This window comes from Sipha flava, unplaced genomic scaffold (assembly GCF_003268045.1).
Source record: "Sipha flava isolate LNK unplaced genomic scaffold, YSA_version1 307_pilon_pilon, whole genome shotgun sequence".
In the NCBI taxonomy this organism is placed as follows: Eukaryota; Metazoa; Arthropoda; class Insecta; order Hemiptera; family Aphididae; genus Sipha; species Sipha flava.
In genome coordinates this window covers 414,068-427,855 of record NW_020272984.1, presented here as the reverse complement: position 1 = coordinate 427,855, position 13,788 = coordinate 414,068, and the positions used below count along the sequence as shown (strand labels likewise).

Sequence of the window (13,788 nt, the reverse complement as noted above, 5' to 3'; positions counted from 1 at the left end):
AATATTTTCAACATTTTATGTAGATATATAAAATTACACATAATATATAAGATATTTTATTTATAGATACAGTGTACACATTTTAATATAATTCCTATATATTAAAATTAAATCTTAAAGTTATTCCTTTTTTACATAATTAGGTTTTTTTTCATAACTTCACTAGTTTCCCCAATTCTGTCGATTAAAATATCGTCATACTAAATTTTTAATTTCTAAAATATTATCAGACCATTTAATCTATTATTGTAACGGGCCACCGGGATTTGTCCCGGTATCCCATCAGGTTAGTCTACCCCTGATAACAGTACGCATAATAATATATATTTATAAACATAAATGTATTATTTGGGGTCATGACATTGGGCCGAAGACCACCAGGTAGACAACACGGAAAACAACCGATGGGTCAAATAAATTATAGTTTTTTAAAAACAAAAATAACCTAAATGAAGAAAAAAAAATGTCGTATATAAATGAAATTTTTTGAACAAAATATTTATTTATTAAAAAATTAAAAGAACATTTTTAATTGCGTACAACATCCAAACGACAAAAGTAAGTAGTTATATTAAAACAACAGTTTTTATTACGAACGGTTGCAAGGCGAGATTTGACGTGATTTCCAAATACTTATTCGATTTCACCAGAATATTGTTTTCTATACATGCGCGAGATATACCCATAGACGATAAATGTTGATCAAGAATAGATCGAAGAACTTTTTTTGACTATTAAACACATACTTAGTTGGGTTAATACCATGCAATTGTAATAATAGTTCTATTCGCGTATGCTTTGCCCACTAATGAATTTTGTACAACATTGTATCACAATTGCTACGATGTTCAGGGTGATTTTTTAAGCGTGCAACACGTTCACCCCTTTTTTTTACGCTTAAGCCTTGCGTTCGTTTCGAATCGTGATTCGAAAACGTGCGGAAGTACTACGTGACAAGAGGATAAGTCTCGGAAAACGTATTACGTAGTCTTACGGGTACCCGCGTGGCCAATGCGCGTGCGTGTACATTTTTAAAAACAGATCAGGATTCGAAGGAAAAAACTTATAAACATTTTAAAAAAAAGAGGGTGAGGAGGGGTGGGTGGCCGTGCGCTTAAAAATTCGTACTGAATCAAAAACGATCCGATTGGCACAGTATATAGCGAAGAACGTCAGACACCTGTACGGGCTACCGCCGGACACCGAGGGACGTATCGGATCCATTCACGACGTGTACGGCCGTTACTACACATATTTGGCAGAGAACATTGGACGGTGGCCGACCGCTGGGTCGCTGTCGGATTACGCGATGTCCATCGGAATGGTTAGCGGTCCTCTGCGCCGGCCGTCCGGCCATTACGACCATCCGTCGGAATGCCGGCCCCACGGGGACACATCGTTGATAGCGAGACTTCCGCACAGCGACCAGGGATCGCGCGTCGACGTGACCGTGATCTGGCCAACGGCGGTGGGTCTGGAGTCGGAACGAGGGACGAATGGCCGTGAGACCGATGACCGTTCGGCGAGCACCCATGGCGGTCGATCGTAAATTTACATTACATATTCGTTGTAATTGTAACCACTGCTGCTGTCAACAAATAAACGTAACACTCGCGTGATGATATTGATCCTTTAATTATAAACATATCAAAAAATTGCAATGCGTAAAACTGTGTTGAACGGATATCGAAAATATTCAGGTGTTATGTTCGATAACAATTTGAGACGGAACCGCGTGTTAATGATCTGACAGAACAGCTTCGCTCCATATCTTATAAATTTGTTAAATTTAGAGATGTGTTTCCACCGGTAGGAACTATACGGAATATCTGTTTTGCCTCTTACCGATCCATTTTTTGGTATGGACTTTTATATTTTTTAAATACTCCAGACTTCTTGTTCGTTATTGTCCGCAGAATTTTTAAATGAACTGAAATGTAACGTTTAATTACTCAAATAACTTTTATATAACTTTAGATTATTAAACGGCATATTATATAATTTAGATAAGGTTAAGCTTACATATTTACACGACTTCGTACAAAATTACATGTACGTCAATTGACGTGATTTATCTATATTTTTTCAAATGTGTTTTTTTCAAATTTATCTATTCATCTTAAACCATTATTTGAACGGGTTGTAACTCATTAAGTCATTAAGTCAAGTACTTGTAATTCATATTTAACAAATACATTTCGGCTGAGAAGAACCTAACCTGACAATGAAATAGGTACTCTTAACCACAATGTAGCCCTTGGGTAACTTTCAGGTGCACCATGTTTATTATGGTTCTCCTATACGCAAATTCGTACCGACAAATGTTATTATATAATACTTTCGAGGCACCAACCTATGTGACTAATAACGTGTAAAACTGCAGCTTTTTCTAATTATATGGCGTTTAACAGTGTTATGACCAAAACTAAAAACTACACAATTGTTATCAGATATTATCAAGACTGGCTGTAACTAAGACGTGTATAACACTTATTTCATAATCGTAAATATCATTTTCGTAGAGAAAAATTACACGAACATATTGATTTATTTTAAAGCGTATAAATAACAATATGTGTATTGTGTTAGCAAACGATGTGTTAACAATTATGTTCCAAGACATTACATAAGCTTCTCCCGTAAATCACACTCTTATCGTTGGATAATTTCAAATGAATCTTGTTGTACACTTTACGGGCCAAGTGTCGAGCGTGGTTTGCGTTTGCGAATTGTCCGGATTCGTGACCGTCCAGCACGTGGTCTTTCAGTAGGTACGTACAAAATAAGAGACGCGAATGAATCGCACAGCTGAAAAATTCGAGTTATCGTTGCTGCTATAAAGTTGAACATAAAATGATTCGTGGACGACCCAGCTAAAGGGCATTTTACACGAACGTGACGTTATGTCGTCACAATCGTAGCGTCGCATTAAGTGCAATTCGTCGAATTATCAGGTACTAAATCAAAAGTTACATAAACACCAATCAAGACGCGTATTTTCTGTAACGCAATGACTGGTATAAATACAAGTTACCGATGGTGTATTATAACAACATGAAATTCCAATGACAATGGCGGTACGGCGTGGTAAATAAAAAATGAAAAAAAAAACGAACGTTTATGAAAATATCAAAATAATGACCCTCAGTCTATTCGCAAGTCGAACACAACCATATCAACGTATGTCTGCAAGACGTTAAAGATGCATTTTTCTGGTCTTGTATAATCCGTTTCGCCGTACGATGAGAACCGTCTGTAAACAATGTGAACAGGATGGTATGAAAGTATTTAAGAAATATTTAGTCCGTTAAACGTTATATCATAACTTTGTTGTGCGTATTACACATAACGTACACGCGAATAATTATACACAATGTACATAGAACGTACTTCTTGACGGATGTAAATCTGGCATCTGGTTTTGTTTCGTCTGAATTCATTGCTCGCTACGTAATGTTAACCCATTTATATTCACTGCTAGACAAAACAAAATACTATTATAGATATTGAACATTGTGATGTTTCTCGTCGTCCCGTTAAAATTCATAAACTTTTTTCGGTTTTAAATTAAAAAAAAATATATTCTACTATGCTAATTGTTTTTAAATTTAAATTGTTATTCATTCTAAAACTTTAGTCTATACTGATTTACAACAATTATTAAGTACATACTAATTACATATAGTATGTGTTTTTTTTATTCTCGGTTAAACTTTTATGATTAGTTACACAATAATTATTTTCAAAAATAAATCAAACAAATATTTCGCTATAATATACTGCCCACCTTGTTTATGATTAATAAATGGATCGGTTTAATATTACAGTTCAATAAACAGTTTATAAATGTGAAATACTTTCTTTTTTTTATTGGTCAATATCATCATGACTTCTAAAATGTACTTTATAGGATTTAAATGATGATACCATCAATGTGAAATAATACTAGTATTATCTAAAGTTTTTAATTAAATATATCAAATTTTTTTATAGTATCTTCGTTATTGATGATTTATGACGAATATACTTTTGTAATATTTCTACGTAGTTATCAACATTCTTTCGATTCGTGAGAAATATCAAAACGGTATAGTATATCTTTAGCGAATAGTTTTATTCGTTGTGATTATTTTTATTTAAAATCATGACATCGAATTCGTAGCAGGTGCGCACTAAGTGTCATTATTATAGGAACGCCATTATTAGCATTTCTCGACAAGATAAATCATCAATACGTATTATATTATATAATACCAAAACTATATATTACTATATGGTGAGTGTGCGCATTCGCTTAGTGAAATTCAATGTGAAAATGGTAATTTCGTTAAATTGTATGAACTGTATTATTAAATGTATCTACATATAAGGAATATATCGTTTTATTATAGTGTGACAGTTAGTCGCTTATGTCGACTTTGTGAAACTCATACTCATTTTGAATACTTAGTGAAATTATCACAAAATATTTCACACCATAAAATACATTGTAGGTAAGCAATTTTTTATTAAAATTTGAATATATGGTGTTATTTTAAAAAAATGTATTGTTTTTATTAATATTATTTATCGTAAAGTTTTGCACTGCGTACTTTCTAAAACGTTTTTGGGTCATTATTTTTATCCAATTTCAATTGGATAAAAAGGAGTATGATCACTGCTTCAGTTGTATAGTATTGGTACTTGATATTTGCGAACATTCAATAATATTAAGAAACATTTAATTATTTGCAAACTTTTTGAATAATTAACACGTTTTTACTAAAAATAACGAAATGTGTTGTGGTAAATCGATTAATTTATGCTACCTCGTATTGTACCAAAATAAAGTATAAAACAATAATTTGATAAATTAACTTGAATAATTATATGTAAATAAAAATTTATTAAAAAGTAATAAAACTTGAACTGTGAAGAAGAAATAATATAAATAATAATATATAACATTAATAATAAATAATATATACAAACATGTGTTTATTAAGAACAAATATCTGATACTTATATAAACTTCTAGGTACACCGTGGAAGTTTATTGCAACGCATAACTCTTGATATTGGTTGGTAGGCAATAAATGAGGTAATCACACTAATAAGGACAGTTAATAATTTTACTACACATTTATCATATAGGAGTAAAGCGTAGATGAATACTTGTAATATACTTTAATTTTAAGCACATACGAGTATCATTAATGTATACCTATACTGCAATATTATTGCACAATTTCAGTCATAATATTATTACTAAATAAAAAAATTGTGATCTAGCAAGAACTCGCGAGATCATTCTGCCATTGCGAGTATTGAATATATGTATGTTTAATATACAGTCAGTACCCCAAATTCATCGCATAATATATGTGAAAGTAAACATTTATGCACAAAATAATTATGTATGATCCGATGTGCCGACAGCCGAGATGTTCTTTTAGAGTTTTTTTTCCTGAACACGTACATCGAATTCGAGTGGTGACGAAACAAAAACATACGCGTCATGTTTCAAAATGTATGTACTGAACGCAATTTGTTTGCAATTTGTTGGTAATAAGTAATAAATTGTACAAAACTAATAGGTAATTACTATACATGTTAAGAATGTTTAGTAAACCGTATTGGTCTTAGATTTTTTTTTTTTTAATAAAACTCACGAATGTTCTAGCATTAATGAAAAGTTACAGGTCACACAAATCTATTTCTTTCTTCATCATTAAACACACATACAAAAACAAACAAAAATAAATAATTATATGCTAATTGATGCTGATAAACCGTCAACTAATTAAATATTTGGTTCATCGGTCAAACTATACTGGTTTTTAAATAACACGACAAAAATAAGGGAAAAGAATGACACCGTGAATGCAAAATATGTTTACAAGTAAAAGACAACAATAATCAATTATAGTATTATATAAAACTAAACATTGTTCAAACTTAAAGTTAAAGGTTTCAAAAACAGAAAAATACGGTATCGAAAAACTCATTTATGAAATAATACCCTAGTAATATTTTTATCATATGGATTTAAATCGATATTAAGTTATAAATATATATATTTTAAATATCCTAAATATTAAATAGCTATAAAGTGCTAACAATTTTAAAAGATCATACACGTACTATGGATGTAATCATTTAATACAAAATCGAGTAAGTTTTTATTTGAAATCATTGATATATTAATATATTAATCATTGATATATCAACTATTATAATCTAAAAACTATTCCGAATAGAGAAGCGCTATAAGACATTATTTCAACAATCACATGCACATTATTCTTTTTATATATTTTTTGTTATAATGAAGTTTGAGAATATAGATGTGTAATATATATAAATCTTAAAATTACATTTTTATCGTTAGATGAATTAAACAATTTACATTTCAATATTTTTTCATTGTATTTTTATCATTGAAATCTAACTTACAAGCAGATTAAAAAAGTTCTGATCTCAGTGTTCGTCCTCTGAAGTGTTAATATTATTATTAATCGCATACATCTGAAAGCTCTAAATAAGTACTGACTGTTTTTATTTAATGTGAAATGAGTTCTAATAAAAATATCTAACAAGAAAATTGAAAAATTACTTCTATAAAGTATCAAAAAGTTGCATTTTCCGATGTAATGAGATATGGTTTAAAACTAATGGTACAGATTTACTATTAATAATACTATATAATCATAAATTTGATCGAATTTATAAACGAATTTTTTTTTTTTTTAATAAACATTTATTTTCATTACTGATACAGTACAGTGCAACGTCATTGTTTTCAGTAAGTACACCCCAAAAGTCCAAACAACTGCAATTGCAAATTACGCCGATGTCGTGCCCGGATGTGTGCGTGTGCGCGTGTGAACGATAATGGATAGTTTGTCCGAAGGGCCTTCCGGAGTCGTGGCCGTCACAGTGTAGACATAAATTATGTACGTACAGTATTGATTTCGCACGGCCGCAAAGTGAGACGTCATGTACGTTGTACACATTTAGGTTGTCAACGAAAAGATTAGTGCAACGAGGTGACGGCGGCAATCCCTGGCCGATTTCGGTCACGTCCACGGGCAACCGACCATTTCCGGCGTTCTTAGGTCCGTCAAATTACACGTTTGGATTCCGTCGCTCGCAACGAATAATGTAATATTGCGAAGCCGTCGTGTACCGTGGACCAGCGTTTCTCTTTCATTTCTTCATTCGCGTACCCCTTGACCTCTCGCCGTTGCTTTACGTACTCGTAAAACTGTCAATTTGTCTATTTTCGTTCAGGATCGATAAGAAATTACAAAATTAGTTTTAACGGAAAATAATAATTACGTAGTATTTATTTATCGTAATCAGTATGCACCATATAATGTATATAAGAAAATAATTTAACTGTAATGTGATCCTTAATATTGTTTGGTAACACTTGGTTTTTGAAATCTGGTTTTACAGATGATAAGTGTACTCACAAAGTCTACAATGAAACTTATTTTTGATGAACGTATATGAGACGAAAAAGTCTTTTCCACAAACACAGTGCTCGTCAAATATCAAATAATTCATAAATAATTTATTAAATCTAATACATCAATACTTACACTTTCCATCTTTGCCCTTTTTTTCCCGAGTACCCTCTCGTATCTTTTTGCGTACCCCCGGTAGAAAAACATTGCCATAGACGACAAAGACTGAAAGCGAAACATGCGGAAACGATGCGTCGAGATGATACGATGTACGTAAACTATACGTTTACGGGTACGGTAGTGATTAATTTCGATGTCCTAAGCTGTTAATCAAAGTAAAAGTTATTTACTGCAAAGTTGAAATTAATTTAAGACTTAAATTATAGAGGTCGGTCAAAGATTGTGACGGAGAATTTGAAAGTTTTAAGTATTTGAATTTAAGGATCTCTAACAAAAACTCTAAAGTAAATTGTTAAATGTTTAATAACCAAAGTCAGTATATTGAGTTTTTCAAACATTTAACAATTATTAAAGCGACATAGTCAAATATACTCTGTGGCTGTCTGTATTACATTTTTAATTTATCCGACTGATTACTTAATTTGAAATGCAAAACTATCCGGTTTCGATTTAGAACATTCTTGTGTTTAATGAAAACTAATTTGCAAAACAATAAAATTAACATGCATGGACTTACATTTCATAAATCGTGTATATTATATATAGATGAATTTCAATACACAACAATACATGATCAATATACACAACAAATATGACGCCGCAAATTAAAATGCTTAGGCTTTAGAGAATTTTTCATGATATTTGGCAATGTCAAATTGTTAAACAATTATTATTGATAAGCGCTAAAAGTATTTAAACTTTATGTTTCTGATAAATTTACACTTTTTTTTTGTGTGACATTTTCCTTTTTTCATTCATTCAGTCCTTCGGTGTTCATACGGAACTCTATGCACTTACCACTGCATGCATGTACTGTGGTAAATACGGACAATCCCGTGTACATCCAACAGTCGTATTATTTCACAAGTTGGTCTATGATGGAAAAGAGCTAAAACACATCATATTGGTTTATGGGTCTATAGTAGTAATAAATGTTTGGACATGATAAGACCAGGAATATGCCTTATATAATAATAAACCTGTCGAAAACAACAGATACGTAACCCATACGTATATATTATTATATATACATCGGCCGGTAGCCGAAGAAAAACGGGTTGTCGGTCGTGGTCAACGGCAAGATCCGAAAAATTCTGAGAATCAAGCAAGTATCGAAACTCGAAAATGTAAGACGCATTTTACATTTATTACATGGCGAAACGAATCGCGCGGTATTTGCACGTGGTTCCAAACGTGTGTTTTGCGTATTATTTATTTTTTAAGAATTTTTTTTTTTATAATACGGAAGTTTCCGTACGACAAAAACGGACGTGCATAGGTCTAGCGGCTGCACCTACGTACGCAAGTACGGAACGCGTAACGCGCGATCGAAAGGGGTCAACGAGTGCGCGCGGGGCAACAAAGACTTGCGCGGTGACGAGGCTGTCCGCCGGTGTGTCGAGCGAAATGCGTAAATCACACAAGTCCGGTGAAATTCCCATTCCCCTCCCGCTGTCGCGATCCCCCTAGCGCGCTTTCGGATCACTCACGGGTAATCACTACGTCCGCCCACGATTTAATAATAATAATGATGATAGTAATAATAATAATAATAATAATAATAATAATATTACGTATATTGTAACGATAACAATAACGTTCCGAAGCTGACGAATTTCGAGCGCGCGTAGGCACCGTAATTATGTCGTTAATATTATTATTAGTGTTGACGAACACGGTTGGGGGGGGGGGGCAGCGCCGGACAACGTTAATGGCTTCGTGTACGCGCGTGCGTGACCGGATTACGCGGCGGAAAACGGAAGCGCGAAATGGTCAAAATGCTGAGTTTGCCCGCGGGGACGACCGACCGAACCCGGTGCCGCCACGCGTCGAAAACCACCGCGTGAAGATGGATTCGCCGCTGTTCTGCCACCGCGAGTCCGGACCCCGTTCCGTTGCCACGGTAAACGACAAATGATGTATGGCAAATCGTCATATGGTTAATGAACACGAGTCGTTGTGTCCATAGGCGTGTCCAAGGGGGTATGCACTTGTACCCCCTGCGAGATGAAGCGGCCACTGCCGCAAACCCATACTAACTTTCTACAAAACCAAAGTGAATCCGCATAATTATCTATTGGCATATATGAATATAATAATACGAATATCCTGTAATTATTCACCTATATCACTATCACTAGTCTTTTAAGCGAGCTAATTTAAAGGAAATATAAAACATTAATAATAATTAAGGTAGTAAAAATAAAACAATGTATTATAAATTGCAATACAAACCTAAAAGACCTTTCAACGCTATATGTAGTAGGTGGAAATGTAGCTGCTTGTAAAGGACATTTTTTTATTGAAGGTAGAAATGTAACTACATCTAATAACTTCAGAAAATTCATATTGTTATAATTTTTTTTTTCCTTATATTGTACCATCTAGGCCTTCTTCTTAGATATTCTCTATGAATTCTCCATAAAATAATTTTAGATTTTGAAGTTATATGATAAATTCTTCTTTTTTTAGTTTGTTTTAAGTACTTAAGATGAACTGAAATAATCTCATATTTTGAATTATCTTCTGGAAACTTTTTATTTAAAGAGTGATCAGTGAATCTAAGTATGTAATGTAAATAGATTTTCTGTAGTAGTTTTCTAGACCTAATGAAAGGGGCAGTGGCGTATACAGAAAATATTTTCGGGGGGGGGGGGGACTACTATGGACAGAGTTAAATTACCACTGCTATCTAAGAATTAACAAGACACAGCAGGTACTTATCCACATTTCATTTACAGTATGTCCCAAAATGATTTGACGTTGGATGCAAATTCTAAATAAGCATAAAGCACCATTAAAATATAACAAACGTTTAAAATAATTTTTAAATTTTTTAAAACATTTCGGGGGGGGGGTTGTAGCCCTCTAGGCACCCCTTCGCTATATACGCCTCTGAAAGAGGGGTTACTTCTCAAAGTTTATTTTGATGATACTCTTGGAGTCATTAATGTAATATCAAGTTCATTTAAGTACAAATTAATATCTTTCATTAAAATTAGAAACATTTCTTCGTTATTAGCTCTATCATCCTTGATTTACTTAATAAGGTTTTTAATATTTTTATTTGTACTAAATAAATCACAATTTATTCCCTATAAAGAATTGGTTATAGGTTCTATAATTATAGAATATTTATCTAGGTATTATTCTAAGTCGCACAATAAAGTGAGATGTGATAGCAAAATTTAAATGATGTACCTTTATTCCCATTTACTTTAAGGTACTCTAGTGCTTCCGCTCTCAACAGGAAATTTTCATAATATTCTCTTATTACCTTATGTGACTCCAACCACCTCGTGACACATAATTTTGTAAGACTTGTAGCAACTATTCGACGCAATGAACTTTCTTTAAAAAAGTTTATAATTTCTTTAATAATACCAATTGTATTCCGATTACATGGCACTGAGTTCAATTCATTTAAAACCAAGTTTAATCTATGACTAGCACAATAGACAAAAACTTAAAATTAGGGCCATGGCCCCTCCCCCCTGTGGGCGCCCTTGCCTTTACTTACAGTGTTAAGAAATATTTATGGTAAACGATAATACTTATAATATTATAGAGTATTTGAAATTTATATATTATATTATGTCCAGAATATAAAATGAACCCCCCCCCCTAATAATTATCTGGATCCGCGACTGTTTGTACCGTTACCCGATATTCCGATGTATGTAACCGATTTTTATTAAAAGTCAACTTTTTCGGCAAAAACCATGAATCGATACCAGATGAAACCGATATTACATAAAATAAACATTAGTTTATATTTGTAAGTACGCAGTTTTATTTGCAAATAAACTATTATGTCAAAAACATTGTATCTAAAGAACAAACAAAAAATAAATAAATAAATAGCCAAGAATTGTTTACTTGTCAGTATTTATACCGTTCCTTTAGTCTCAGATATATTAAACAAAAAAAAAAAAAAAATAATTTAAATTAAAAATAAAAATTGATTTCAATGTTTAAAACAAAGTTTAAACAATAATATTAAAATTGAAAATAATACCAAATAACAGTGTTCCTTTACATTCATAACAAAAAAAAAATAAATAAAAAATAATAATTAAAAATAATAAAAAATCACAATACTCCTTTTAAGTTTTACCAAATTGACAATTTAAAAAAAAAATCAAAAAATACTAACCAAAATGTAAAACACTAAACAATTTAATCGAAATAATAAAAACTTAAAATTAATTGTATTAATTATAATTTAAAACAGATTTAACAAATATTAAAATTTAAATTAAATAAAAAAAAGAATAATTATAGATTTAATTTCATGTATTTAATATTTTTTGAGATAAATATTACTGACAATAATAAATAATTTGTACTATCCATATTTTTTGTTAGTTATATATTATTTTATGGTGATGATTTTTTTTATGCGGTATCGGTTCAAACATCGGTTTTGAAAAAAACTTATACCGATATACCCGATATCAAGTATGAGTTCTAGGATCGGTCAGCTCCTAATATATAGTATACTTGTATACTTATTACCTTTAGATTAGATTAAACTTTTGGTTCCTATATGTTCTCCATGTAAACAAATTTCATATTCTTTTTTAGTATGGCTGTTTTCTTACTACAAGATGATTCATGTAGTGTTTTGGTGTTCCACAATGAAATGGTTTACCTATTCATTGGCGCAACTATAGCTCAAATACTGGGGGTGCTCAAATTACTGAAAATAAAATTAATGGTGTTCACTGTTATTAATATTGATTGACCTTTCTAAAAACCGGGGGTGCTAAAGACCCTCTTCTTGTACCTCCCTAGTTGCTCCTATGGTTGAACAGTGTGTGACGCTTGCAGGCGATTATACTACTTACATTATCGTTCGAAATGGTGATACGCCTACGTCATGAACTCGAACATGGATCGGCATTTCACTATTCCGGTTCCATTTACACAGGTACGTTGTAGCCGCTGGCCATAACGAAGTGAAACGCAATAACGACCGTTGACCAGTCCGATTTTTCACCCGAAACACTTTATGGTTCCGGATAGAGGTGTCCATATGTCACGTATTTTGTCCGACCTTATACGACGCGATCACGACGTGCGATTTATTTGTTTTTCAAAAACCAACTGAGTAAAAGTGGTTATGGCGTTAGAAAAAAATTGAAATAAAACATTTGTTTAAACAACAGTTGTTGGGAAGAAAAACATTTCACAAATCTGTCCTGAATGCCAATTAGTGGAACCCACGGTTTGAATTTTGAACAATTTTATTTTATTTTTATTGATTCATAAAAATACACTTATACGTATGAAAAAAATGGACCATGGATACCCTGATGTTCGAGCAATCGCACAAATTGTTTGATTCATAAGTAACACGCTGGTACGTTCACTTATACATCTGTCAGTTTCAATACACGCGACCCATCAAAAATAGAACAACTGAGGTGTACATGTATTTAATTTATACTATAAATTATTCATTATCATTTGATATATAGGGTTATATCATAATACAAGATGAATGACCCAATCTCGCACAAGAAATATTTTACTATTTTAGATTAATGCAATCAATAATTACCATTTCAAGATAAAATAACGCATCATAGATAATAATTATATTTATTTTTATTTATTCATACTAGATATGTTTAGTTACATTTATCAAAATTGATAATTATTAAATTCAACGTACCAAACTAAAGAAAATATATACATATCCAACACAACCAAAAAGTGACATATACACATTAAGGTCGTCCTCTAATATATATAAAAAAAAATAATTAAAATTTTTCATAAAACCCCCTCTTAAAAAAAAGTTCCATTACTAGAACATTTTATACACTAGACATTTATGTGCTATTGCTTTTTTCTATGAAGTTATGCCACTGGAGATAAAAAAAAGTTATTCTTGCTCTAAAAAATAACAAATGTTCATCAAAATTAAGTTAAAATGCCCAACGTTTAATTATATCTCCAAAAAATTCAAACGAGTTATAAGAAAAGGAAATCAATGATTTCATGTGTCAATACTAAAAAACTATTTAAACAATTTGCTATCAATACCAATTTTTTAAATAAAGACCCTTTAACTGTACAAATAATGAAGAATATAATAAAACTCTGTTAATTTTAAAAAATATTAAAATTATAAATGATGTTACAGAAA

General features: G+C 31.8%; 1 long non-coding RNA gene across 1 annotated transcript; it reads right to left on the bottom strand.

The window, feature by feature from the left end:
- Positions 1-6,638: 6,638 nt before the first annotated feature.
- On the bottom strand, positions 6,639-12,722 carry LOC112686405. The gene is made up of 4 exons (XR_003148888.1): positions 12,482-12,722; positions 12,150-12,333; positions 7,587-7,774; positions 6,639-7,258 (listed from the first exon to the last, which is right to left on the bottom strand). It is a non-coding gene; the product is annotated as an uncharacterized LOC112686405 (long non-coding RNA).
- Between the last annotated feature and the right edge of the window lie 1,066 nt (positions 12,723-13,788).